Consider the following 23,433-nt stretch of genomic DNA (forward strand, 5'->3'; position numbering starts at 1 on the left):
CAATATCCTTGGCTGCAACATAGCTATGATGTTACTGCCAAACCCAGTCCCAGTTAAACGTCTGTATTATTAAAAGAAACAGGAAATAGCAGGTTTAGGATTCACGGTTGATAGAAAGGGAAGGCTGGGGTTTGAAGACAGAATCCCACCAGTTATCTTACTTGTCCCGAGTCCTTGCTCTGCCATTTGAGTAGGTGACCCGAGCAGATTACTCACCTCTCTGAACCAATTTCTTCACCCAGAAACGGGACCCATAATACCCTATATGAGATAACCAGTTGCCAAGCACTCTGTTAGTAAGAAAGCAAGAGACACGTTTGTTGTGGCTACGGTCCCTTTTCAGAAAGAGTTTGCATCATTCCACAAATATTTATTGAACCTCAACCATAATTTAAAGGCTTTGCGATTCCCTCTATTTCTTATTCTGTTCCGGTCTACTTTTTCTGTTATTCTATTATCTGTATTAAAAAAAAAAATTAAAAAGCTGACAGAAATCAAGTTAGTTATGTGTTCTCTTTGCCAAATGTTTCTGGATCTGTGCCTTTGGGGCACATGGTAGGATTGTCCCACCCCCTTTGGGTGGAATGGAGCCACGTGACTAATTCTGGCCAATGAGCTGTCAGCAGAAATGGGAGGTGTCTCTTCCGGGCCAGAGCATTTAATGGCCAGAGCCGTATCCTCCAGAGCTACAGCTTTCCCCGTAGCAAGGTGACTTACAGGGCTCGAGATGGCAGCTGCTCCATCAGCCAGAGTCCCTGCATGATTCTGGTGAGCAGAACCTTCTGCATATCAGCACTGGCGGCTCTGGCATGGAACTTAGATGACAAATTAATATGTGTTCTGTCGAGCCACTGAGACCACAGGGCTTTAAAAAAGGTTTTCAACTTTAAAAGAGTTTTAAGGCGAAATTAACTGCAACAATATATTTGACTTAATCCAATATATCTAAAATATTATCATTTATGTTATTAATAAGTTAGGTGGTAAGTTACATTGTTTTTTATATAGCAAGTCTTCATGGGCTGGTGTGTGTTACATTACAGCACATTTCCAGTGTGCCCTAAGCCCCTTGTGCCTAGTGGCTCCTAGAGCGGACAGCACAGCTCTAATGGCTGGTGACCCTCACTTTGAAGCATACTATTTTAAGGCATCCTGGATAAACAAACCTTGATTCTAGTCCAGAGGATCTTTTGAAAAGGAAGTTCGGTGTTTCATAAGATAGGCTGTGGCTAGATCTCTGGTACATTTTTCCTCATTTAGTGTGCACTGGGGCTGTTCTCCCTGCATCATTATGACTCCCTTCCATTTCCCTCCCTCTAGCTAATTCACTCGCCTGTACTCTCCCTTGAAGGAAAAAAGAAAGAGAGAAGTGGGGGGGGGGGTTGTTTTCAAGTGCCCAGCTTGACGGTAAAGTGAAAACTTGACTATTTACAATGTTCTCAGTACCCACAGTATTCCAGGAGTAGAGATTCACTAAGCCCCAGGTGGGGGGAACAGTCAAGGCACTTTCTTCTCCAGGGTATGTGAACCGTAGGCTTCAGGATCGTGAGGGAGGGGAGACAGAGGCGGGAGATGGGTGGACTAAGGCAATAGAACTTGATCTCATACCCTGGGGTAGGGAGACTTCCTTTTGACTTTGGATGTTGGCTTGGAACTTATACGCCAGGATCAAGGGTTGCAGGTCGGTGTTAATTGCCTTTTTATTAATTTGTTATTATATGCATGTGCTATGGTTGCTGGAAAATATGCTTTTTCAATTTACCAATATGTCAAAAGCATTTTTCCATGAAATGAAATATTCTTCGACCTCATCATTCTGACAGCCGGATAGTATTTTTTAAATGGGTATGCTGTAATTTATTTACCCAATCTGCCATCGCTGGACATTAAGGTCATTTCCGATTGTTAATTGCATTTGACAATAGCTTAGTGCTCTCATAGTGGCTCGGCTCCTGCAGAAGGCACAGAGGACACGTGCAGACAGAGGAAGGCATGGTCACCCCAAGGTGTCCTTCTGGCAAACTGGGGTTTTACCACAGAACAGGCCGACTTCTGTGGGTGGTGGGGAGGGCACGGCCTTCTCGGGGCACTGCTGGGAGAGCTGTGTAAGATGAAAAGAGCGTTGGAGACAGAGGGTTGTGGGAGGTACCACGTCCTGCCACTTACTAGCTCTGTGGACGTCATCGCTGAGCCTCAGTTCCCTCATTGGGAAAGCCAGGGTAATAACTGGCCTCTTGGTACTGTTGTCAAGATTACATTAGGCTGACTATGAATTCTGGTTAAATAAGACAGATTGAGCACACGCACGCGTGCACACACACACACACACACACACCTCTGCTCCCTCCTGACGCTCCACTAACATGAAGGCAAAGGGATTTTTTTTTTAAAAGGCGTAAAACCACGAGGATAATCAGCACAGAAGAGATAACATTAACAAAATTTGGAAGGCGGAAAAGCAGATCGGTGGGTTGTAACCTAGAGGCACCAAGAACCCTCCGCCCTAAACTGCCAATGGGGAAAGCTGGAAGAAGCCCTACTTATGCTGTAGAACCCCCCAGAAGGCTCAGTGGTTCCCTACAGAGGCCAAGGTAAGGAGGAGCTAAGGACAGCAGAGCGGTCCCTTCTCTTCCTCGCCTTCCCCTGCACCAGTTACTGCTTCTGGATAGAAAACCGGGCTCAGGGCCTAAGGACAGATGGGGGGAAAGGCTGTCGCTCCCATGGGCACGTGCAGCCCACTCTGTGCCAGGCCCTGGGTGCCCGTGGCGGAGGAGGATGAAGAAAATTCTCTCCTGGGAGAGAGACTCTGCGGGACCAAGCAGACAGGCCAGCCTTCCGTGGTGAGTCAGAGATAAAGAGCAAAGAGGACTGGGACAGGGGGCCTAGCGGGCTGCCCCAACTGCCCATGTTAAGGCGGGGGCTCCGAGGCCCAGGAGGAAGGACTTTGCCCCAAACCTATACTCTTAAGCCTGTCCCTGTCCCCAGCCCCAGCTCTCTCTGTGCTTCCCCTTCACTGGGGCAGACAGCAGCCTCCTCCAGGCCCTTTCCAGATGCTTTCTCTTCAGCCTGCCGCTCAGATCAGTGCAGGAAGTATCCCGGCCGGCCAGTAGCTGGGCCCAGGATCCGCACTTTGGGTCCCTCTCACCCGTCCATCAGGTCACTCCCCACCCTCCTGGCAGCACTGCCCCCACCCCTTCCAGAAAATCACCACTGAATGCTTTTCTCAGAAACTCCTACTCCCAATCGGAGGTCACAGAAAGCACTAGCTGATAAGGCTCCAACCCTCCCAGAGGCAGATGCACTTTCTAACGGCCTGAAAAGAAACACGCTTCCCAAAGATCAAAGGATTGTAGCTCTAATGGTGGAAACCTAGGCAATGGGGGCGATAGGGTAGACAAAGGAGCAGTGGTCAAACTGCACCGTAGATGCTCATGCTCACGTCAAATGATCAAATGGGCTATGGGGAATACAGAGGGAAAGGTGTTCCCCCACCTGTCTGCCTGCTCACCTAGAGCCAAATGCCTCTGGCCGAGGCAGAGAAGGCTCCCACTCCCACGAGATGCGGCAAGGCATATGGGGGCTACGATACAGCAAATAAAAACACAGGAAGGCCAGTTACATTTGGGGTTTTCTTTTTAATTTTTGTTTAACGTTTATTTATTTTTGAGACACAGAGAGAGACAGAGCACGAGCAGGAGAAAGGCAGAGAGAGAGGGAGACACAGAATCTGCAGCAGGCTCCAGGCTCTGAGCTGGTGGCCCAGAGCCCCGATGCGGGGCTCGAACCCACGAACCGGGAGATCATGACCTGAGCCGAAGTTGGTGTTTAACCAACTGAGCCACCCAGGCGCCCTGACATTTGAATTTCAGATAAGCAACAAATAACTTGCCTTTTTTCAAAGTTTATTTATTTGAGTAATCTCTACACCCAACGTGGGGCTCGAACTCATGACCCCTGAGATCAAGAGCCACACACTCCTTCAGCTGAGCCAGCCAGACACCCGTAACAAATAATTTCTACCCTAAGTATGCCCATGCAACATATACTAACAGATTCTTCACTAATTTGTGTGGAATTCAAATGTAATGGGGCTTCCTATATTTTTTCTGGCAACTCTACCTGCCCCCAGCAGAGGGTCTGGCACATAGTAGGTCCTCAGTAAAGAAGGGGTTTGTTTGAGCTTTGAGACAGATGGGAAATCACAATGTCATATCTCACTGACTCAGAGTGGACTTTCTAATTACTGGAAGTGAGCTTTAGTTACCAAATGCAACTGTTATTTAAAAAAAAAATTTTTTTTTTTTAATATTTTAACGTTTATTTATTTTTGGGACAGAGAGAGACAGAGCATGAACGGGGGAGGGGCAGAGAGAGAGGGAGACACAGAATCGGAAACAGGCTCCAGGCTCTGAGCCATCAGCCCAGAGCCCGACGCGGGGCTCGAACTCCCGGACCGCGAGATCGTGACCTGGCTGAAGTCGGACGCTTAACCGACTGCGCCACCCAGGCGCCCCAAAAAAAATTTTTTTTAATGTTTATTTATTTTTGAGAGAGGCAGAAAGAGGATGTGAGTGGGTTAGTGGCAGAGAGAGAGGGAGACACAGAATCCGAAGCAGGCTCCAGGCTCCAAGCCGTCAGCACGGAGCCCGACGTGGGGTTCGAACTCACAAGCTGTGAGGTCATGACGTGAGCCAAAGTCGGATGCTCAACCGACTGAGCCACCCATGCGCCCCAAATGCAACTGTTATTTTAACCGAAAGGAACCAGAAAGTCATGGATCTACCTGACTGTCATCAGGAGTCAAGGAAGGACAAACTGCCTTTGACAGAGGAAGTTTACAGGTGGAGAAGAAAACTAAGGCCATTTCTTCCTTGTACCCCATTGGTTCCAGCCCATTGCATTCATTATTCGTTCAACAAATATTTCTTGCATACCCCTCCTGTGCACCAGGCACTGCTCAATAAACCAATGTAATTCTACGATTATCTTTTCCTTGCTCCCATTTGATTGAAGAGGGAAAGTGAAGGCTAGAGCAGTTAGTTGATTTGCCCAAGGTAACACAGAAGATAGGCGGTGAATCTGGGATGAACACCCAATGTATCTGACACCCAAGCCCTTGTTCCTTCCCCTTTATGCCTCTGGAGGGGTACGAGGCATGAGGAAGAGGGGCCCCAAGAGTAGCAGGAACTGGTCAGGTAAAGCCCACACAGATGACCAGCTGCCCCCTAGCCATCACCCAGCATTACAATGTTATCTCCTAAGCATCTCTGAGCCACCCCCTTTGCTCCCCTTTAATTACTACCCCTCTCCCCCAGCCCAACAACAGGTGGGTCAGGCTGGCTCTCCTCTCCGGTCTGTTCTCCCCACGGCAGGCAGGGGGATCCACATGAAAGGTACATGCAAATATGTCACCTTTCTGCCTAACTTCCTATTACTCCCTGTGCCTGCATCAGTCAGCATTTGGCTATCTGTTGCCGCATCACCAATCACTCCAAGTTGTGGGGCCTTAAAACCACCACGGTTTATTATCTCTCATGATTCTTGGGCTTGGCTAGGCTCAGCCGTGCGGTTCTTCTGGGACTGACATCATCTAGAGGTGTGACTGGGCTGGGCCTCCGAGATGCTTGCTCACATCTGGTGACTGATGCTGGCTGTTGCCTGGGAGTTCAACTGGCGCTGTGGACCAGAGGCCACATGTGGCCTCTCCATATGGCCTGGGATTCACCCAGCATGCCAGCTGGAGCGTCTCAAAAGTGAGCCTTCCAGGGGCACCCGGGTGGCTCGGTTGTTCAAGCGTCCAACTTCGCCTCAGGTCACCATCTCACCGTTCGTGAGTTCGAGCCCCGCATCCAGCTCTGTGCTGACAGCTCAGAGCCTGGAGCCTGCTTCCAATTCTGTGTCTCCCTCTCTTTCTGCTCCTCCCCCACTCGTGCTCTGTCTCCCTCTGTCTCTCTCTCTCAAAAATAAAAATAAAAACATTTAATAAATAAATAAATAATGAATAAAATAAAAGTGAGCATTCCAGAAGGTAAAAAGCAGAAACATTCACATCCACCACAGCCAGTCTCAGCTTCTGACCACAGAAACCGCTCCGGTTCATTTAAGCCAAGAGGAGCTTAACACAGGGGGCAGGGGCCAACAACGCTGTCAGGAGGGCTGGAGAGGCCGGCTCTAGGCTGAGCTTCCAGAAATGATCCCCAGATCAACACCGCAGGCTCTGCTCTGATCAACGAGCTGGGGAATCAGGAGGCTGGCACCCGCACTGCTGTACCGGGGGCTGAACTCTGCCCTGATCCCCTCCCCAAGAAAATGGGTGCCCCAAGCTCTTCTACGATCGCAAATGAGCGTCTAGACGCTGAGTTCTCTGCAACGGCTGCTGCAGAAAAACAAATCCCTCCTAAGTCTCCTTGCCTGCGATTCAGAGACAGGCCCCTGCCTTACAGCGTTAATGTCCACGGTATGTCTGAGTGATAGAACCTAAAGCACATCGGGGGGCTTGGCTTCAGAAGCCCAGCGCCTCGGTCTCTCTAGGACAGGAAGGCTGTACCACAAACGATGCTGAGCAAGCCAAGCTACAGTATCTCTACCATCCCGACTCTCTCAGTCCCTAGTAATCGCTCTGCCTCCTCTTGCCACCGCGTCTTCGTACATGCTCCTCTCCTGCCCAAATTCTCTTTCCTCTCCTCTTCTTCTCCTCTTCCTTCAGATCTCAGTCAGATCTTCTCTGACTTTCCTATTATTTCAGATCTCCGTTTTATGGATAAGGAAACTGAGGCCCAACGAGGCTAAATAATTTGCCCAAAGGCACACAGCCCGTGAACAGGGCAGCTGGAGCCTGAACCCAGGCAGCCTGACTCCAGAGTCTGATCTTAACCGCTGCAGGATGTTAGGCAAAGACCAGTGAACCTGTGTTAAAAGGCCAGGGGCAAGGCATAAAGCCCGCCCCCCGCCTCCGCCCCCACCTACAGACAAACAAGGATGACGCTTCAGCCAATGTTGACAAGCCCAGAAAACTGCGAGTGACAGGCAGCGCAGGTGGGAGGTCTCAGGACAAGGTCGAATGCCGTGGAGCTTGGCCCCAGCTCCCAGGGAACACCAGTAGGCTGAGTTTCTTTCTTTTTTTTTTTTTTTTAATTTTTTTTTTCAACGTTTATTTATTTTTGGGACAGAGAGAGACAGAGCATGAACGGGGGAGGGGCAGAGAGAGAGGGAGACACAGAATCGGAAACAGGCTCCAGGCTCTGAGCCATCAGCCCAGAGCCTGACGCGGGGCTCGAACTCCCGGACCGCGAGATCGTGACCTGGCTGAAGTCGGACGCTTAACCGACTGCGCCACCCAGGCGCCCCGAGTAGGCTGAGTTTCAAATACAGCTGAGCTAGAGGAGTCCACAGGCCCCTGACATTGCTACCCAGAGAGCACAGAGCAATTCATAGTGTGTATCGAGGGAGGAAAGCATCTCATGTCTCTCCCAAGAGGGATTATCAATTTCGGTGGCAAAACCCACAATCACAGTGAACAAAGTATGCTCAGTTCTCATCACTTTAACAGGGAGAATTTTGTAGAGCAAAGAGACAGCTGTTAAGGAGAGAGAACCATCATAAATGAAGGGCTTAGGGTATCATTGGTACCCCTGCCTGCCTCCCCTTGGCTACCAGGGACCAGTGAAGGGAGCCCAGGAGTCCAGAGGACCACACTTGATTTTTTTTTTTTTTTAATGTAATATGTCCTCAGCCCATAAGCAGCAAATGGGCTGGCTTGCCTTCCCTAGGTGTGGGAATTCTTGGGGTAAAAGAATGGCCATTCCCTCTTCCCCAGGCCACCACAACTCAAGTCTCTCTAAAGTCAGCAGATATTCAGCGAAGGAAAAAGACAAGACCAGGAAACCTTGGTTAGCAAACCTGTTCCACCTCTTACCTGCTCTATGACTTTGGGTGAGAACCTTCTCCTTTCTGAACCTATTTCTTTGTCCATAAAATGAGGGCATTGGATAAGAACAAAGGATTTAAACTTTGTTTCTTAGCAGGAAAACCCTTTGTTCAAAAACAAAATCTTACAAAGGATTTAAACTTTGTTTCTTAGCAGGAAAACCCTTTGTTCAAAAACAAAATCTTACATCGTCTTGTCCTCTAGTTGAATAGGGATGTAGAGACTCAGAGACGAGACCACTTACAACCCCCACTTCTGTGAAGCCCATGTCCTCGAGTGGCTTTCCACTCTTAGGATGTCTTAGGACGCTTCAAGCCCTGCCATTTTGGAAATCCATGTGAAGTTTGTGGGGACAAAGGATTTATCTTGTGAAAGAAAAGTTTCCTAATGCTGTGACTGGCTTACCCTGTGACTTTGCCCACTCTGGACCTTGGCCTTCCCATCTAGAAGCTGAAAGTTTTGGGTTCAGTGGTCGCTGCAGTCCCTTTCAGTTTTGACAACCCAGAACACCACCTGGTAAGCTTATGGGAAAATAAGACACACAGCGGGGAGGAGTGTTTAAGGGGAAGAGGTCAGGGACAGCAAAAATAAGGTGATTTTCAGGGATTCCATTTAGGGACAACCCAAGGGGCAGCTCAGGGAGAACTGAAGTTTGTAAGTGGTAATGAGTCCTGAGTCAGAACTCAGTAAAAGTGGTGTGGCCACAGTTTCTATTTCAGGAAGAACAGAACCAGGAGTTAAGACAGTGTGTGTGAAATGTAATTTGTGGGATGATAGATAGATAGAAGGTTGGGTGGGTGGGTGGGTGGGTGGGCAGAGGGTGGATGGCTGGCTGGCTGGATGGATAGTAGACAGATAGGTAGACAAAGGAATGGGTGGGGAATGTTCAGTAGAATATTTGGGTGGAGGGTGTGCGTGCATACATTTGGCAGATGAGACAGGTGCATATATTCAGGTAGGTAGAAGGCAGGTGAGGAGATGGGATCTGTGAGTGGGCTAGCAGACATGCAAAAAGGTGGGTGGGCATAGGCACGGGCATGTGGACTCCCGGGTAGTTGGATGGGTGGGTGGGTTTTCTTTTCTTTTTTTTTTTTAATGTTTATTTATTTTTGAGAGAGACAGAGACAGAATGCGAGTGGGTTGGGGCAGAGAGAGAGGGAGACACAGAATCTGAAGCAGGCTCCAGGCTCCGAGCCATCAGCACAGAGCCCGACGCGGGGCTCGAACTCACGAGCGGCGAGATCACGACCTGAGCCAAAGTCGGACGCCCAACCGACTGAGCCACCCAGGCGCCCTGGTGGGTTTTCTAATGTAAAAAGAGTTGGGGGATAAAATTTGGTTTGTTCCGTTTTCTTGGCCATTTACCCCATTTCGTCTTCCATACTCTACTCCCATTGAGCCAAAGACACCTGGAAGGTTTACAGTGAGTTTCTCAATGTGTGGAAATTGTACACGTGGTCGTGCATAAAATTATTTTATGTAGCTATACAATAATCTCAGAAGAAATCCAGACACAGCTTGAAGTAACACTGAATCACGAAGCAAGAGAGATATTCCCTTTGCAGCCTCTTTCTGATGATCACGTCAAGGAGAAAGGCCCACCTGTTGCTACTGTGTCTTCGGGACCTTGCTGATACTTTGATCTTCCTTTTTAACAAGAGAAGGTAGACTTTGGAATCAGAGCCCCAGGCAGGCGACGCAAGGGAACGGTATTTCATTTTCCTTAGGTTTCACTTTCCTGTCACTTTGTATATTTGGTACAAATTAGGTTGGTGTTACAAAGGGCTTCCCTTTTAAGTGAATGTATATGAGCAAAGTGAAACTATCACGCAAACAGTACTGATCCCCGGGACGAGAGATGCCGGATGTGGCACAATTCCTGAAAATTGTGAGCGGTGTGCAGAAGTATGAGCTGGTCATGTCGTACCAGGCTTAGTGTTTGCTCCAGATCCTTCATGAGGGGACCCCTGCCCGGCCCACCCCCCACCCAGTCTCTACGGTATCCCTTCCCCTTCCCCACTCTGGTCCAGTCCCACAAAATTTCTTTACTTTCTCCCAACTTGCCGGGTGTTCTCTCGCCTTCAGGCTTTTTTTTTTTTTTTAATTTTTTTTTCAACGTTTTTTTATTTATTTTTGGGACAGAGAGACAGAGCATGAACGGGGGAGGGGCAGAGAGAGAGGGAGACACAGAATCGGAAACAGGCTCCAGGCTCCGAGCCATCAGCCCAGAGCCTGACGCGGGGCTCGAACTCACGGACTGCGAGATCGTGACCTGGCTGAAGTCGGACGCTTAACCGACTGCGCCACCCAGGCGCCCCACGCCTTCAGGCTTTTGAACCTGTCCTTACTTCCCTCTGCCCGGAACTCACTCCTCCTCACCCTCGCTTGGAGAATTCTCGGGTCTTGGTCAGATGCGGCCTCGTGCGGGAAACCTCCCAGCAGGGTTGTATGCTGTCCCCACTGTAACTGTCACGTCACCCAGCCTGCAGCGGAGAAACTGCCTGGCTCGCTACCTACTGGAAGGGGAGCTGGCTGAGGACAGGGACTCTCCAGGTCACCACTCACTTATTCCTTTGTTTTACTGAGCGCTTACCCAAGGGCCAGGCACTGCTCAAGCAAATACAGCAGTGAATGGGACAGAAAAAGGCCCTGTCCTCATTCTAGAGAGGGGAGTTGGACAAATATAAATAATTATTTTTAAAAACCGTATCAATTATGTCTACAACTTCAGGTTGTCATAAGTCCCTTCAGTAAATTAAAACAGAATTAGGGAATTTTAATAAAAGAGCAGGGGGGCACCTGGGTGGCTCAGTTGGTTAAGTGTCTGACTCTCGGTTTGATCTCATGGTTGGTGGGATCGAGCCCCGTGTTGGGTTCTGCACTGACAGCCCAGAGCCTGCTTGGGATTCTCAATGTCTGTCTGTCTCTGTCTCTGCCTCTCTCAAAATAAGCAAACATTTACAAAAGAAAGAGGGGGGCACCTTAGCGGCTCAGTTGGTTAAGCAGCGGACTCTTGATTTTCAGCTCAGGTCGTGATCTTGCAGTTTGTGAGATCGAACCCCACAGAGGGTCCACGCTGACTGTGCGGAGCCTGCTTCTGATTCTCTCTCTCTCTCTGCCCCTCCCTGACTCGGGCTGGCTCTCTCTCAAAATAAATAAAAACTTTTTAAAAATGTTTCAAAGAGAGAGAGAGAGAGGAACAGCGATGGGGACAGTGGCTGCTATTTTCGATTGGGGTCAAGAAATTCCTCTCTGAGGAGGTGACATTTCTACAGAAGCCTGAAGGGAGTGAGGGGAAGAGGGACAGTGGCAAGGGGGAAGACCATGAGGTACTAACAAGCTTGGCGTGTTCAAGGGAACATCTAAGGGGCCGGGGTAGCGGGAGCAGTGTAAGTTTCCAGGAAGCTGCAAGCCTGGGCTGCGGCCCACACTCTGGGACTCGGGGAGGAGGCTCCCCTAGGAAGGATACCGCCCTGGGCAAACAGAAGGGGAGGATGCCTTCTTCGCCTGCCTGCCAGCCTACCCTGAGCCCTGCTGGGGAGACCGCCAACATTTGCAGAGGTACTTCCTGTTAACATTTACCTTGGCTGAATGTTTATTAATCGGGTCTATTAATAGACTTTTTTTTTTTCCTCTTCTTAAGGAATAACTCCTGGAAGAAGCACTCTTCCCCCCGTGATCCTCTGCCTTGCATAATTTTTCAGGTCTGTAAATTGCTTTTCCATCCCTTACTTATTGATCTGCTCATTTATTTATCCATATGGCATGCATACAATTTATCGAACAGGGAACAAGACAGACTCAGCTCCTACCCTCATGAGGCGTATATCTTGGCGGAGAGCCGGCTTGGCTGGACCCGGTAGATGCCAGGCAAGCCCACCAGGAGCAGCGAACGTCAGCTTTAGCAGATAGCGGTGTTCCTGGGTGCCGAGACCTTCGAGGCTCTCCCAGAGTCCTTGGGGTGCGGCTCACGTCCAGACATCCTTTGATGTTATTTCTTATTACTTAGAGAAATTGTGTGTCCCCTCCTTCCTCTTAGCCCAACAGCGTGGGGTTGGTCCTTTCTCCTGGAGTTGGTCGCACGTCCAGCCCCCCTGGCTGCGGCTGGCCTCTCTCTGCTGGAACACTGACCATGTTGAGGACCCATGCCAAGGAAGTTCAGAGTTCGGGGGGCTGTGGACACTCCACCATTTCTCTTCCTCTCTGTTCCTCCCAGGAGATCTCTACCTGCACCCAGCGGTGCTAAGGCTTTGTGTCCACGCCCCCCTGCCTGGCAACTTTAGTGGAAGCAGAGAGGAAACAAGTACCCTAAATTATTATGAGTGTGACCAAATTATTGTTATGTGGTCAGTTATTGGTGTCAAATTATTATTATGACCACGCACCATGGGAGTAACTTAGGACTTGGACTAGGGGTGCTGGGTTCTCTGGAGGCAGAGGCTCAGCCGGAGGTCAGCATGTAGGGGCTCATCAGGGAGGGTTCTGAGATGAACACCTGTGGAAGGGAGGGGCAGGAAACCGGGTGGGGGGAACGGGGAGACCCCCAGTACTGGCCCAAGAACCTCAGTTGACCCTAGGGGAGCACTGGAGTGAGAAGAGCCCTTCAGAGTTGTCCTGAGTTGGCTGGGATGGCTGGAAGGAGTTCTCGGATTCTCCTCCCTGCCTTCGGTCATCGCTCAGTCACCGGATGCAGGAAGCCCGGAATGAGTGCAGGCTGAAGGGTGCAGGCTGTCTGCGGGCAGCACTCCAGACCCAGGGCACCGAGTCTTGGGCTGAAGGGGGATCTGCAGGGTGCATCTTATGTCCACCACAAGGAGCTTCAGGAAGACTTCCTGGAGGAACAGGCATTTTGCCTTGGGGATGTAGGGATGAGCAAGGAAAGAACAGTGGTTCAGGCAGAGGGGGCGGTATGTAAAAACCTAAGGGCAAGATGGGAAACGGTGCTCTCAGGAGCTGCATAATGCAGGAGGAAGGCAGCTGGGTCCCTTTGAAGATGAAGAAACAACCTCACTGAGGCCAGTGGACTCACCCCAGATAAGGTTACAACAAACGATAGAGCCTGGATTAGAACCAGAGCTGTGCGTTCCGAATCCAGAGCCCTCCTGTACCCCACTCTCAACCTGGATGCCAGTCCTTGTCACTCTTCTCTTCTTTGAGATGGCCGCTGTCATTCTCTGTTCTCTCCTCTGTGCCCTTGTGCCTGGTCCCTGCAGCTCTGCCCAGCGAGACACTGACGTCCCCTCTAGCTCCAACAGACTCTGCCATCTGAAGGGATCCTGGCTCCCGCTTGGGTTAGGTTTTAGGTCAAGGGTTGATTTGTTGTTTGGACATTTGAGATCAGTCTGTGGCCACGGTCACGGTTTGGCCAAGGACAGAGGGCAGGACTGAAATTAGGGCTGAATAATGATTGAATTTCTGGCCAGACCCAAGATTTAGTTGGGGGCCAGGTTTAGAGCTTAATTTGTAGTAAGGACTCAACCTGGAACCAGAGTCAGGGAATGGTCTGGAATTGGGTCAGAGCTCAGCCCGGAACTGGGTTCAAAGAACAGGCTGGAAAAAAGGTCAGGGCTCAGTTTTAGAATGAGGCCAGGGGCCTAGTCTGGAACCAGGAGCAGGGCTCAGTCTGGGACTATGATCAGGGCTTAGCACGGAAGTGGGGGCAAGGCTCAGTCTAGGGGCAGGTTTGGGTCTTAGCCTGGAAACAGAGCCAGGGTTAAGCCTTGGGCCTGGGGCTCGGGGACGTGAATCTGCGTCTGAGACTGGATTGAAGACTGTCAGGCCTCTGGCTTCCCAGCCCCTCAGGTCTGGAGCCTGAGCCCTGCCCAGGGTGGGAGTAGGCAGGAAACACTCTGTGAGGACAGACACACCCTGCCGTCAGCCCCGCTGAGGCTCCCTGCACTGCAGCAGTGTTGTGCTCCAGACACACACACACACACACACACACACATGTGGGAAGGACGGATCCAGGTATGAGACCCTTGGGAACGCTGTGGCACTGCTAAGGTCTGGTGTCTGCAGGGAATGGTCTGCACAGATCAGATGGGGCCCCAGGGAAATCAAACTTAGCTCCCAGGAAGGCACAAAGGTGGCTGCAGCGAGCAGGAGGGGGCTCTGGCTGCACTCCCCACAGCTTGACTCTCACGAGAGCCCAGTGCCACCAGCCTACAGAAATCTGGGCCCCTGTGCCAACTGCCCACCGGGAGTCCCCTAGGGCAGGCCCTGCCTAGACCCCTGGGAGGAGGATCACCAGGTGTAGAATAAAGAGCCCTGGACTGGATACTGGGCTCTCAGCAGAGACAGAGCATGAGCAGGGGAGGGGCAGAGAGAGAGGGGGAGACATAGAATCTGAGGCAGGCTCCAGGCTCTGAGCTGTCAGCATAGAGCCTGCTGCAGAGCTCGGGCTCACCAAATTCGTGATCGACCTGAGTTGAAGTCAGATGCTTAACCGACTGAGCCACCCAAGTGCCCCGGGAATAAATTAAATCAAGAAGGGTGAGGATTGGGGCGCCTGGGTGGCGCAGTCGGTTAAGCGTCCGACTTCAGCCAGGTCACGATCTCGCGGTCCGTGAGTTCGAGCCCCACGTCGGGCTCTGGGCTGATGGCTCAGAGCCTGGAGCCTGTTTCCGATTCTGTGTCTCCCTCTCTCTCTGCCCCTCCCCTGTTCATGCTCTGTCTCTCTCTGTCCCAAAAATAAATAAACGTTGAAAAAAAAAAAAAAAAGAAGGGTGAGGATTTGATAAATAAGGAGACTGACAATCAAAGAGGGAAGGGACTGATCCTGGGTCACATAGCCCAGTGAGGCAGTGTGGGGACCAGGACCCAGGCCTGCTACAGCACCAAAACCCTTCTCTTGCCAACCTGGCCTCTTTTGTCTCTGAGACTGACCAATACCCTGCTCGTGTCCCAGCCCCTGCAGGTTCCTAGGGAAAGGCAGTACCAGAGAGGGAATGGGCAGGGGACGGGACAGACACCCTGCCCGGGTGCCCCTTTTCACCCAGGGACTCCTCCCAAAGAAGCCTGTGGGCGAGGCACCGAGAACATCACGCGTTATTATGGATGTAAGAAAAGAAACTCCCTGCTAGGAGGCCAGGGTGGCAGCTCCCTCCTGGGAATATTTGCTGGTGGGGCAGACTTGACCTGGGCCCCCCTGAGTGGGGCAGGAGAGAAGCAGAGAGGAATGGCAGGCTGGAAAGGACCGGAAATGGGGCAGCCTGCACACCTGCCACGTCCTGAGGCATCGCAGAGGAGAGCTGGGCTTGTGCCGTCTTCGGTACCTGCCCAAGAAGGCACCCCACCACACAAGGGCCCCGTGACAGGATCCACGGGGGCAGATCCCTGCAGGGGGGAGCTGAGGAGAGGAGGCTATGGGGGAGCCAGACACCCACATCAGGGGGCTGTGGAGGCCGGGACTCCCTAGGACCCAAGAGCACACGTGCACGCCCAGCAGAGAGCCAGCATTCAGACACCTGCCACACTGAGGGCACTGGGAGCCAGCAGGAGGGGTTCACAGAGCGGAGCCCAGTCATGGCAGATTACACGGAGATCCTGCCTCTTGAGCCCTGATCCCCTCAGTCCCTGCATCTAAGCCTTAAACACAGGGAGGGAGGAATGAAATGCCGACACGTGCTACAACACGGACAGACGTTGGAAGCACCACGATGGGCAGAAATGGCCACATAGCGTATGATTCCATAGCTATGAAATGCCCAGAACAGGCAAACCGTAGGCAGAATGTAGACCGGTAGTTGGGTAAGGTGAGGAGCCCGTAGTGGCGGATGGGTGGGGGGCTTCCGATGGAGAGGGGATTTCTCGTGGGGGCGATGAAAATGCTCGAAAACGGTTTGTAATGCTGACTGCACAACGCTGTGACCATACCACACACCCACTAACGTGTACGCTTTAAACGGGTGGATTGCATGCTGTGTGGATGCTATCTCGATACGGCTGTTATTTCAAAATGGAGGTGGGTTTATTGGGGGGTGACAAAAAAAGTTCTGGAGATCGACGGGGGCGACGGCTGCTCAACACTGTGAATGTACGTAATGTCACTGAGCTGTCCCCTTAACGATGGCTAAAATGATAGGTTTTATGTTACATATATTTTACCTCAATTTTTAAAAATAAAAATTTAATTTTAAATTTGAAAAAAAAAATGGAAGGGGAGAGAAGTATCCCAGAACAAGACTGTGTACTCCCAAATCCTCTAAGGTACTGGAGAACCCATTGCCTCCCCACCCATGCTGCACACACACACACTCCATATCTCACAAGTCTGTTATCTGAAAACAAAGGAAGGGAAAGCTTTGAATTGCCCTTGGGATTAGGCTCTCAAACAGATGGCCGTGTAATAACTGAATGTGACCACAACACCCTGGGATCTGCCACTGAACAGTTGGGGCCAGTGACTGGAGAAAAATGGAACTGTTTGCTGTTAATACCCCTGTAATCAGGTTGCTCATTAAACTGACTACAGATGCTCAATGTCAGCTCCCCCTGGAGCATAGACTCCTTGAAGGCAGGGACCACTGGGTCTGGCTCGAGCCCAGGGCCCAGCACAGAGCCGACACATCGTGGGTCCTCAGTCAACATCTGACGTACGGACGAAGAGCCTCCTTCATTAGAAAAGAAACTGAAGCCCAGGGAGGCCATGGCCCTGCCTGGGGCCGCACAACCAGGGAAAGATGGCGGCCAGGACCAGAACCCAGATTTCCATCTCCTGCGGCCCATGACAGGCAGGGCTGGATTCCACGGACAGCCCCTCCTCCAGCTGTGCACATCTGTTGGCCTCAGTGGGATGAGGCAATCACCCAGGAGCCCGGCCAAGGACTCAGACGTACAGGACAGAACAACAGGAGGCACTTCCAATGGGCGGGGTTGGCAGCTTAGGGCCAAGCCCGAGGCCCCACAGGGCTGCCTCCTCCTGTCTGGCTCCGGGAGCTTCATTCCGGAGGCCACACCTCACCCTGTCACCCGAATTCCTCCTGGCTGGGAGGCAGGAGTCCTGGGATACTCCTGGAGATGATGAATAGTCTGCTGCTCCCAGGGGGGGATGAACTCAGCAGGTCCCTGCCCCTCCCTGGGTCTCAACTTCCCCTTCAAGGTACTCAAGCTCCGTCCAGTTCCGTGAGTCCCAATCCGCATGGCTCAGCGGACACTGACCTCTGAGAACACTCAGCCCTGCCTGGTTTGAGGGAAGAGACATCCCACCCTTAGATGCCCCAATCCAAGGGGGAGACACAGCCCTGCGCACACAACCTCCTGACCTGTTGGAAGAGGTGTCACGTCACTGGAAGGTTCCCCCCAGTCTAAGAGGGAGAGCATCTCAGATTCAGGAACTCCTAGTCTGCCGGGGGAGACCTGGGCCACCCGCAGGAGGCCACCGCTGTCAGCCCATCAGCACAGAGCCCGCCTTGGATCCTCTGTCCCCTCCTTTCTCTGCCCCTCCCCCACTTGCTCGCTCTCAAAAATAAATAAATATCAAAAAAAAAAAAAAGGAAGTGCCCAGACTGGATAGGCTCCTTCCGCCTGTGCAAGGCCCAGAGCCCAAGGCTGGCCTAAATTTCGGACAACTGCTCTAGAAACCTGGCTCTGAGCCGTCTAGCATCCATGGTCCAGCCTGGTCCTCACAGCACCCCCTGAAAATCCAGGTTTATTAATGCTGAAGAAACCCAGAGCTTGTCTCCCCAGCTGTCAGATGAGGTTGGTAAAAGTAACACCCTTCAAAAGAGAATTGAGAAAGAGTAAAGGTAAGGCAGGCAAAATGTTAGCACGGTGCCTCGCCAAGGGGAGCATTTGCTGTTTTATGGGTTCTTTCTTCCCTGTTCAGCATCCAAACCCTTTGCTTGTTTGGGGGACTACCTCATGGGGTGAACCTATAGGGCGGTGGCTGTCGTCCCAATGCCGAGGCTGACCCTCTCGCCCCATCCGCCAGGAGCAGGCATGTGACCTGACTCGTCAGGAGCCCGCCCTGGATTCGGGGATGACTACGGTGCTGCAGAGGACAGCGGAGATCGTTCGTGGGGGACAGCCGCTGCACCCAGGCCGTGACACCCAGCGATGGGGGCCCCGGCAGCAGCATCAAAACCAGACATCTCCAGGGGCCCCTTGACGCGTCCTAAGCTGCCAGCCTCCTCCGCCGCCTGCCCTTTCCTGAGCCCGGCTGGTGCCCTTCCAGCAAATTCCTGCTCTGCTTAAATCAGTGAGCGTCAGTTTCTGTTGTTTCCACCTAAAAAAACTTGACTGGTTTAGAAATTGGTCCGAGGGGGTGGGCTTCAGACAACACACCCTCAGGGAAATGGGGAAGATAATTATCTGGTCTAGCTGGGGCTGAAGGTGGCAAAAATCCAGTTAGTATCCAGGGACGAGAATCTAGCAGGCTGTGGTATGTCGTGGTGAAACAGCTAATTAAATTAAATTAATGAATTACATTATGGCCTGTGGCCATCTGGAAAAAAGTGCCGTTGAAGGCATAGCTTGGAGGGCCTGAATTGCTCCTGCCATTGAACACATGAACGGCACAGAGATCTTAAAGATCGGGTGGCCACTTCCATGAGACTGGACAATGAAAAGAATAACAGCTTCCATCCCTAAATTCCTGGCTCCGGGTGTGGACTGGAGCCTAGGAACTTTTTTTTTTTTTTTTTTTTTTTTTTTTACAGCTGGGCTAGGAAATTCTCTTATCTTTTACTGCAGCAGGTTTAAGTGTGAGGAAACCTGAATGCAAACGTGACCTTTGGCATTGCCAAACTACAGTGGCAGCTGGGTTCACAGCCTCCTCTTCCTCTGCCGCATTAACGCCCACGGGTCAAGGCTGGTCCCCGGGTCCCTTCTCGCTCCGCACCCTGCAGCACACGGGATGCATTTGGCTGCAGGTGACTGAACACTCTGGGAAAGAGGAAGCTCAGGGGGGGGGGGGGGGGGCGGTCCTGGGCAGGGCACAGTCACCAGCAGCTCCCAGAGCCCTCGGGCACCACTGCTTTTCTCTCTCAGTTCTGCCTGCCTCGGGGTCGGCTTCATCCAGCGGTGCTGGAGCTGGCTTATGCGGGCTTGCAGGTGCTCTACGGCCCTGCGTTCAGGGACGTCCTGTTGGCAGCTTGCAATTGGCCCTGAAGGGGATATTTACACCGTGGAAATCCACAAACGCTACAAATCGGCGCCTTTCTCCCTTTTTTTTTTTTTTTTTCAGTTGGAAAGGCGGGATACCAGCACAGACCGGCTTCCTGCTAGGTCTGGTTCCCTAAGGGGTGGCAGTGGGGCCACGTGCTTCTTGGTGTGTGTCCTGAAGACGGAGAGGGGGAGAATCTCGCTCCCCCGACCACGGAACCAGGTCAGCTTTTCAGCCTCGCTGAGCACCGGAACCTGGGGGAGTGCCATGACCCGACTGGCGGAGTCTCACCAGATCCTGCTCTGGAGCTGCAGTCAGGTCAGCTGCCCCGAAGAGCACGGGCTGTGTGGAGGGCGGGTCTCTGAACAACATGGGGCCTTCAGGGAATGAGGAAAGAGGGAGTGGAGATGATGGGTGGCACCTGTACCCGCCACCCCGTCTTACGGTGCCCACCCACAACCCGTGGCTTCACTACCAGAGCCAAGTTCCCACCCAGACGCGCGCACCTGACCAGCCCTGGAAATCTCCACTTGGATAATAAGAAAGATAATCCTGGGGCACTTGGGTGGCTCTGTCCATTAACCATCCCACTCTTGATTTCGGCTCAGGTCATGATCTCCGCGTTCATGGGCTCCCAGCCCCGCTGTGCTGACAGTGCAGAGCCTGCTTGGGATTCTTGCCCTCCCTCCCTCTGTTCATCGCTCCCTCTCTCTCTCTTTCTCTGTCTCAAAGATAAATAAATAAACATTTAAAGAAGAAGAAGGAGGAGGAGGAGGGAGAAGAATGATAATGCTAACAGCTAACGCACACAGCGTTGGCCACCTATCAGCTCATCTAATCACAGAACAGCCCTTACAAGGTGGGTGCCACTGTTGCCCCCTCCACAGATGAGGAAAATGAGGCTCAGAGGGGTGGCATAACTTGCCAGAGTCCCCAGTGGTGGCACTGGGATGGGGAACCAGCCCAGCTACCCAGCTCCAGGTCCTGGCTCTAGAACTCCACTCCGCCCTGCGCCCCCCCCCCCCCCAGGAGCCTCAAAGTCACTGCCTTCTCTCCAAACCTGCTTCAAGCCCTTCCCCTCCTCGTAAAACTCCAACCTCCAACTCAACATTCAGGTGTCACCGAAGGCATCTCTGTTGTAGGAAGCCTTTCTAACCCCACGCCAGGCCAGACGCCCCCTCTATGGCCGGCACAGTCATCTCTGCTTCCCCCACTGGAGTCCCCAGCGCTGGGCCTTGTAACTGTCTGGCGTCTTGTCCGTTTCCCGTGAGGGCGGGAAATGGGTCCGACCCCTCTCCACATGCCCGGTGTCCTCAGCGGGACCAGTCCCCTCTCCTGCCGCCCCACTTCCCCAGCTGGGTCTACTTCACACGCTCAGCACGGATTTCCCCACCTCCGCTCCTCTGCCTCCTTCCTGCTTTACTCTTTTATTAAGATTCTAATTAAATAATTCTAATGAAATGTAATGAGCTGAATCGACAAACTTACTGCAATAAAGCAGCATTCAAGACATTCTCTCTCCTGCTCTCTCTCTGCGGCAGTGCAAGTGAGGAGGCATGGGGCCTTTACTGCCCCGGGGGACCCAGCGGGGCTGGGACAGGCACCACGCCCCAGGGACATCATCATCATGGGCCAGAAACACTGGCCTGCCACCCCCAGCCCGGCTGAGGCCTCCCCTGACAGAGCCACCTTGGGGCACCACGCTGTAGGCAGAGATCTGCCTGGACCTCACCTTCTGGCCCTCTTCTGGTCTACGTCTCAGGCCAGCCTCGATGCCTCTGCCCGATGGCCCCACATTGCCTCCTCCACACCAGGACGGGCGGCCGAAGGCTCTAGACCGATCGAGGTTTGCTAAGTGCATGGGCAGGCAGCTGCCCTTTGGCCCTGCTCTCTGAAGAAGAAGAAAAGCCTGGACCTGAGTCTGGCCCCGGCCCTTCAGTGTGGCCTCTGACAAGTTCCTTCCCTTCTCCGGGCCCCAGCCCAGTGTTCGCCAACCATCAGGCTGGTATTGGCATGAAGGAGCTTCTGTGAAGCAGAAAGAGCACGGGTGTGTTGAGTTAGGCCCGGCCTCATACCCTGGCCCTGGCCCTTCCCGCCTGTGTGACCTGAGGCAAACTTCATCTCTCTGAGCCTCAGTTTCCGCATCTATAAAATGGGACCAACATCACCTCCTCTGCAGAGCTCTTGTGAAAACTGCATGAAAACAAAAATGAGGCACAAAGCACTTGATACATTATGACCACGAAGTATCCCAATCCATCTCAGAACTTTCAGAATCTTCCAAATCTGACCCACCTGCCTTCCCACCCTGGGTGAGACCAGACCAATCAGCTAGTGTGGCACACAGCACCCTCGTGGCCTCAGGCACGACTTTGTATCCCGCCAGGGCAGCGGCCCCAGTTACAGCATCCCGTGAACTCGTTCCTGTGCCTGACCTCACAACCTCCCTGCACGCGAGGCAGAGATCCATTCCTGGTCCCTTTTCACAAAGACAAGGCTCAGAAAGGGGGCAGTGACTTGCTCAAGTCACACAACTGGGCAGCAGGAGTCAGGACTGGAACCCGGGAGCTGTGGCTCTGACACCAGTGAGCCACTAACCGCCATCTCCCCCTCCAAGTGCCCTGTGGCCCAGGCCGTGAGACCCAACGGCCACGGAGGCAGGCAGGGGTGCGGAGGAGGACGGGGAGAGGCCGCGGAGCAAAGCTGAAGAGCGGCGCCCCGGTTCCTGGGCTGCTCCGGGCTCCCCCGGCCGCCTGGCCTCCAGCCTCGGCCTCTGCTGCCAGGCAGAGCAACACGGACTTTGGAGTCAGGCAGACCTGGGTTCGAGTCCTGACACTGCACCCGCTTGATGTGTGACGCGGCCACCGACGGCGCCTCTGTGAGCCTGGGTCTCTTCACAGGGTTCGTGGGCGGGGTGGGGTGTTTGTATCCCCAGAAAAAACGGAGGGCATTCTGGATGTTCTGGCACAGCCTGTGTATTAGCTTCCTGGGGCTGCTGTGGCAAAGCACCACAAACGGGGTTGCTTAGAACAACAGAAACGTATCGTCTCGCAGTTGTGGAGGCCAGAAGACGGTGCTCCGTCTGTCACCTGCAGGGGAAGGACCACGCCTTGCCTCTGCCAGCCTCTGACTGCCCTAGAGTTCCCCGGCTCACGGCAGCGAGGCTCCAGCCTTCACATGGCGCTCTCCCTGTGTCTCCTCCGTCTTTCCTCTGCGTGTGTCCGTCCGTCCTGTCCAAATTCCCCCTTTGATAAGGGTATCAGTCACATTGGATGAGGGCCCACCCAAATGACCTTGTTTAAACTCAGTTACTGCTGTAAAGACCCTATTTCCAAATAAGGCCACATTCTGGGGCGTCTGGGTGGCTCAGTCGGTTGAGCAGCTGACTTCGGCTCAGGTCACGATCTCACAGTTCGGGAGATCGAGCCCCATGTCAGGTGCTCTGCGTGGAGCCTGCTTTGGATCCTCGGTTCCCCCTCACTCTCTGCCTCTCCCCTGGTTTCTCTCTCTTGCTCTCTCTCTCTCTTGCTCTCTCTCCCAACAAATAACCATCAACTCAGGCCACATTCTGAAGTACCGGGGGTTGGAATTTCCATGTATCTTTTTGGGAGGGCACAAGTTGACTCACGACAGGATGCGAAGCCCTTTTGTACACATTTGATCCTTACAGGCAGGCCGGTGTGAGTGTCCTCATGTAAGATGAGAACACGTGGAGGCTCACAAGGTCACACAGTGAAGGACTCTCAAAGCCAGGGTTTGAACTTCTGTCCCCTGCACCTGGTGCTTTTCCACTACCTTCTTTAAATTTAAAATGAGAAAAGAGAGCCCCGAGCTACCCTTTGGGGGTCAGGAGCTTGATCCTGAATAGGATTTGGCCTCAATAATAACAACTACCACTGACCAAACACTGACCAGGAGTCAGGCACCCTGCTTTCTCCTCTCCCGTCTCACGCTGCTGCTTTTACAGCCGGACTACCTGGCCCAAACCCAGACTCTGCCCATTCCCAGCAGAGTGATGGGGTCAGTAACTGCACCTCCCCAGGCCTCGGTTTCCTCTTCTGTGAAATGGGGACAGCAGCCATTTTAGAGGGTTATTGTGAGGAGTAAATGCGGTGGCTTCACGAAGAGCCCTTAGCACACAGGGAGTGCTCACTTAGACCCCACAATAACACCCTGAGGTGGGTCCCCACTCCACAGATGGGGACGCAGCAGTCATCCGACCAACGTTATGAGGTAGGAGGTGGCAGAAATGGGATTTGATCTCCGGTCCTTCTGAGTCCTAGCTCTGTGTCCTTTCCACAGTTAGTACTGAAGGCATACGTGGCTTTTCCTGAAGGCCTTCGGGTTTAGGAATCTGGCTATTACTTAAGGTTGGCAGGGACCAAACATCAGTCTTCCCGAC

General features: G+C 52.6%; 1 protein-coding gene across 1 annotated transcript in view; it reads right to left on the reverse strand.

Annotated features, from left to right (window-relative positions):
- Positions 1-11,586: 11,586 nt before the first annotated feature.
- Positions 11,587-23,433, reverse strand: part of LDLRAP1 (low density lipoprotein receptor adaptor protein 1) — a 41,956-nt gene continuing 30,109 nt past the window's right edge. The window contains exon 10 of the mRNA XM_047083560.1: positions 11,587-12,846. The gene's annotated coding sequence lies outside the window, so the exon portion shown is untranslated. The remainder of the gene's footprint in view (positions 12,847-23,433) is intronic.

This window comes from Lynx rufus, unplaced genomic scaffold (genome assembly GCF_022079265.1).
Source record: "Lynx rufus isolate CCGP_SWC_20201006 ecotype Redwood Valley unplaced genomic scaffold, mLynRuf1.p SCAF_2, whole genome shotgun sequence".
Classification (NCBI taxonomy): domain Eukaryota; kingdom Metazoa; phylum Chordata; class Mammalia; order Carnivora; family Felidae; genus Lynx; species Lynx rufus.